Raw genomic sequence first — 5,775 nt, forward strand, 5'->3', positions numbered from 1 at the left:
TGCAAACCCTTCTGCCGACATCCCGTTTGGGAAGGGCCGCCTGGCGAGCAAGGCTCTGATCGCAGCAGAGGAAAGCAACACAGAGCGTGGGCTCTTCGTCGCGTAAAAGGAACCCCTTTGGGGACGGCGGTGGAGTGGCTTGTGAGAAGACCATTGGAAAAGCAGGGCGGACGCGCGGAGGCTCCGGGGCGCGCTCTGAAGGGCCAGGGGGGAAGGGTGAGGCCCGGTGCCGAGAGGCGCGGGCGGCGGGGAGAGCGGAGGTGGTGTCCCCAGAGGGGAGCCGCGTAGTCGGCAGGATTCGAACCTGCGCGGGGAGACCCCAATGGATTTCTAGTCCATCGCCTTAACCACTCGGCCACGACTACGTGCGAGCCGGCGCGCCCGTCAGCCAGTAGCCCCTCGCGAAGGCCGCGGGCTCTCCCCCCGAGCGCCGTCGGACTCACCCGGGCGCAGGGCGCGCTGCTGCGGCCAGAGGGACGCCCTCCTCCGATGGCCTGCTGGAGGGGAGCAGGAGGCCTCCCGGGAGCCCAGCTTCGTGCTGGGCCGCTTCCGACGGGGACGCAGGCGACACCCGGCTCGCGGACACGGGCTCTGGCGTTCGCGGCCGAACCGTGAGGGGAGCGCCGATGTGAACACCTGCTCCAAGTGACCATCGATTTTCAAAACCAGTTTGGGAACATCCCCATAGTGGAAGATCATGCAGCTGATAAAGGAAGAAGGCGCGCTGCTAGTTAGGGATAGGACTTGGCTGGTGTGTCTGTTGCGGCCTGCTGCGTTAAGATGGGAGACTAAAAATCCATTCATGAGCATCATTAGTACGGAGTCAAACTTACTTTAAAACAAAACAAACCAAAAAACCTTGCTTTTTGGAATTTTGACTTGAAGGAAAGTAAGTCGGCCGCAGTAGCCTCTTCCAAGAGCCAGGCAGGACTGCTTTCCCCAAGTTCCTTATCATCTTCAGCCCTGGACTTATTTTATGAAAGAATCACCTTCAAAGCTCCTATTTTCCTCGTGTAGAGATGGAAAATTTCAAACCCAGGTTCTGCTGCCAGACCCCCTGGGTTCACTGGCAGGCTCAGTCCCTTACTACCTGTGTCATTTTGAGTGGGTTACTTCAGATCCTGTATGAGTTTCTCATGCTGTGAAGTGAGAATGTCATAATTTAATATGTTGCCAGGTGCTGAGAAAAATCCCTAACATAGAACAACAACCCCTGTGTTAAATACTGGCTTTTATTCCTTTTGCTAACCAGATATCTCCATCAAGGCAAACTGAGTTTTTGGTTTTACTGAAGTAAAACAGACACAGAAATAATGCACGACTTTTAAGCATAAAGATTTATGACTTTTCACCAGTGTGAGCCAGATGGAAGTGGGTCACAGCCAACACCCCAGTAGCCCCCCACCCCCCACGAGCCCAGGCATTTCCTACCAAGATAACCAACACGGTTCAGCAAGGCCATCAGAAGCGTGCTGGTGAGAACGGCACTAGAATTACTGAGTTCAGGGCTAGCTCTATGTGCAAGCCAGGGCTCCCCGAAGGAGAGGCGGTCACAGAATTTGGCTTGTTAATGGCAATGGGAATGCTAGGACTCCAAAGCACCAGATGTCTGGTGGAAGTACTGAAACTCAAGAAGCCAGAGGTGCGCAATTACCATAACAACCAGCTGGGGTGAGCCCCAGCCAGAGGGGCTTCTCCCACAGAGCTGTGAAGATAGTTCATAGACCACAATGTCCCTAAGGGTCAAACAGACCCACCGTATGTATGTGTGCTGCGTAATCTATCTAATCAAAAGAAGCAAGGATGAATGGGAGACTGAGAGCACTCCCCCTGTAGGAAGTCAGGATATTTTGACAAGTTCCTGGACCTAAGCTTGCCTCTTTTTTCTAAAAGCTGTATATTTTTAAAATTGTATGTTTAGCCTAAGGATTTATGATTTTTGAGTTCACTTTGTGTATTCAGTGAGGTTAAGCATTCCATTTTAGAGATTTTCACTTGCAGGAAGATGGAAATAAAAACAAACTGTAGTCTCACCCCCACCCACAAGCAGCAAAGATAGAGTGGGGAGCCTAGAATCCCACCCTTGCCAGCCTGCGGCAAGGTGCTCCCCTCCACCCCGGCTTCCTGCCCCTCAACACAAGGTTTCAGAGAAAGCAGAGGAAGAGGCTGAGACTCATTGCTCCAGGCTTTAAAAAGGCGTTTCCCATACCCGGTCAGTAGAGACCCTATAAGGAAGTCTGCACCACCCCCCCCCACTTGGCAGAAATGAAGTGTCTATTACCCTCCCCACTGGGGTGGCATAAGAAGAGGCCCAGGGAGAGAAAAGATTTTCATCAGTGCTAAGCTGGAAGGGCCATACACACTCCCTGTTCATGGAGCTCACATGGCAATGATGACGCTCTCCTACTCCTCCAACCAGGGAAGAACAGGTGGAAGCCTAGTGGGGAGCCAGGACCCCCTCTACTGCACAACAAGAGGGAGCCTACACCTTAGGTATCGAGAGAGACTGAATGAGGAATCTGGAATTCCATTCCTACCCGATAGTAACCAGGAGGTGTGCCCCGTCCTCTGTCAGAGCAGTGTTATATGTTTGAGGGAACCAACTAAAACAGGTTTAAATAACATCCAAAGTCTCAAAGCATAATACCCAAAATGTCCGGGAATCAATTGAAAATCGCTTGTCATGCCAAGAACCAGGAAGATCTTAAACTGAATGAAAAAGACACTCAACAGATGCTGTGATGGGCAGAATAATGATATCCCCAAATGTCCATGTGCTAATCCCTAGTACTTGAGAACATGTTGCCTTACATGGCAAAAGGGATTTTGCAAATGTGATTAAGGGTAAAAATCTTGAGATGAGGAGATTACCTGAATTATCTGGGAAGGCCCAATCTAATCACAAAAGTGCTCAAAAGGGAGGCAAACCAGTAGGCCAGAGAGATGAGACATGAGAAAGGATTCAACCCATCACTGCCGACTTTCAAGATGCAGGAAGGGGGTCTACAAACCAAGGAATTTGGTGGCCTCTAAATGCTGGAAACCATTCTGAGCTTCCAGCCAGCAAGTAAACCTTGGTCTTACAACCACAAGGAACTGAGTTCTGACCCAGTTAGGTAAGGCAACAGATTCTCCCCTGGAGTCTCCAGAAAGGAATGCAGATCTGCTGACAACTTGATTTTAGCTTAGTGCGTCGGAGGTCACTGTCAAGAGAGGGAAAAGACAACCTGCAGAACTGGAGGAAATATCCATAAATTATATATCTGATAAGGGTTTAATGCCTAGACTATATAAAAGAATTCCCATAACTCCACAACTGAAAGAAAACCCAGTTTCAAAAATGGGCAAAGTACTTGAATAAACATTTCTCCAAAAAAGATATCTAAATCGCTGATAAGCCCACGAAAAGATGCTCGACATCACTGGTCATTAAAAGATAATGCAAATAAAAATCTTAGTTTGAAACAATTACAGTGACTGAAAAAAGTTCACCTCAAAGGGCTATGTACTGTATGATTCCAGAGAATGAACGAGTGGGGGGAGGGCAGAGGGAGACACAGGTTCCCCGCTGAGCAGGGAGCCATGGGCAGGGCTCGATTCCAGGACCCCAGGACCGCAGGACCCCAGGACCCCAGGACCCCAGGATCCCAGGATCATGACCTGAGCAGAAGGCAGACGCTTAACCAACTGAGCCACCCAGGGGCCCCTATATAGTATTCTTTAGATGAGAACACGTGGAGATGAGAACCAATCAGTGGCAGAGTTGGACGGAGTGGGGGATGGGAGGAGAGCAGGTGTGGCTGTGTGAAAGAACATCGGGGATCCTGGTGGCGATGGAAATGTTTCGTCCTCACTGTATTTGTGTCAATATTCTGGCTGTTACATTGTAGGATAATTTGCAAGGTGTCTTCATTGGGGGGAACTGGGTAAAGGGTACAGGAGATCTCTCTGCATTATTTCTTAGAAGTGCATTTGAATTTACAATCATCTCAAAATAAAAAAATTAAGTTAAATATGCCATTTCTATTATTATTATAGTTTCCCTTAAGGTCTTAATATGCATACTTAACAAATCTAAATGTAATCAACATCGGATGTAATGAAACTTGATTTCAGCCTTGAATTCATCACTTTGCTGATTGGTTTTGCTTTATCCTTTGCCTTTATTAAGCCAAATAGCCAGGTGCCTATTTCCACATCATTTCTGGCACACTTAAACCTAAGTTTAATAAACAATCCTGAGATTGTATTGTTTACCATCATATCTAATCAGCGTAAGACTACTAGTGATATGAACAGAGCACATCATCCAGGTTTACTGTGACTATCTGAAAAGTTATTTTAAAACAAGAATAATAATTCTAGCTAGTAAGAATAAATGAAAATCTCCTTATGTGCTTTATATATTAAAATACTATCATTTGTGGAAATATGAATGGATTTTCACTATTTCTGGGATAAAAAGCTTCAATAAATAGTTTATGAAAATGGCTAATTTTATTTTATGTAATATTAGGAATTAATAAAAATTAAATGTAAAAAGATAATATGAATATTGAGAATTCTTTAGCTAGATAGCTAGCAGTAAGAATATCTCACACTTTTATTCCCAAGAGATGTTTATAAATATTTGCCTAGCATGGAGCACAGTGCAGGGCTTGAACTTAAGACTCTGAGATCAAGAGACAGTGACTTAACCAACTAAGCCACGTGGGTACCCCCAGCTTTGAGTTTTTGAAGAAAAGGTCCTGTTTGAGAATTCCTCCCATCTGGTCAAGACAATTTAAAAGTAGGATGTTTACTTTGCTGTATTAAACTTTCACAAGGAAAAAAAACTCTAAAGTTATGTATTATATCATGATAAATCTTCATTGATTTAAATATAATAAAGTTTATGAAGAAAAGGAAAAATGGTGAGAAACAAATGGGGCCCATCTAAGTTAAGAGAGGAGAGAGGGCATTTTGGGGGGCCCAAATTCTTTATTTAAAGTATGAATAGATTTTCACAAATCTTTGCTTCTCAGTGGAAAAGGAAACACCCATAAATTCAGGTCATTGTACCTAATAGACATTAGGAAGTCTCATTCTCTTTGGTCAGAAAAGTATTGTATTCATGAGAATCTTTCTTCTCTCTCAATTCCTTTGCATCCTTTTGCACGAATTGAGCTCACTACATTTCATAAAGCAATAAATCAGGAGAAGTTCAACTCAACTCAAAATTGTGAGCGTCACAGAATATGTTAGGTGGGAGAGGAAAACGGGGAGAAAGAGGGAGGATGGTCCTCTATTCTGAACAATACAGCAGGCAGTCAGTGGGGTCCACACAGGGTCCGTGTCATCTTCCCCTTCAGGATTACACTCTGGTTTCATGTGAACTGGGGGTCCCCTGCCAACCATCCCTAAAAGGGAAACTTTATAAGAAAAGAAAGGCGCTGAGGTTCCACCGAGATTTGAACTCGGATCGCTGGATTCAGAGTCCAGAGTGCTAACCATTACACCATGGAACCCCACAGTCCCCGTTGGTGACAGCACTCCTCCCTGGCAGGATGTATCTCCATTTCTGAAATCAAGGAGCCCCTAGCAAAGCTGAAATTCGCGTCCTAGTTTTTGGTATCTGTCTCCGAGACACACGGGCCTTTTCTCGCGTGCACAGGGCTCTTCGTGCAAAATCCCAAAGCAAATCGGTTTCTAGGGACAGGTCCGTGCTCGTCGGCGCCCTCTGGCCTTTCCGCAGCGGGCTGGCCTCGGTGCGCCCGGCCGCCCCCGCCCGGAGAC

General features: G+C 46.4%; 2 non-coding genes across 2 annotated transcripts; both read right to left on the reverse strand.

Moving 5' to 3' along the window:
• Nucleotides 1–283: 283 nt before the first annotated feature.
• On the reverse strand, nt 284–365 carry TRNAS-AGA. The gene has a single exon. It is a non-coding gene; the product is annotated as a tRNA-Ser (tRNA).
• Nucleotides 366–5,435: 5,070 nt separating this feature from the next.
• On the reverse strand, nt 5,436–5,507 carry TRNAQ-CUG. Its single transcript has one exon. It is a non-coding gene; the product is annotated as a tRNA-Gln (tRNA).
• Nucleotides 5,508–5,775: the final 268 nt, after the last annotated feature.

Source organism: Phoca vitulina, unplaced genomic scaffold (assembly GCF_004348235.1).
Source record: "Phoca vitulina isolate PV1807 unplaced genomic scaffold, GSC_HSeal_1.0 scaffold1950, whole genome shotgun sequence".
Classification (NCBI taxonomy): Eukaryota; Metazoa; Chordata; class Mammalia; order Carnivora; family Phocidae; genus Phoca; species Phoca vitulina.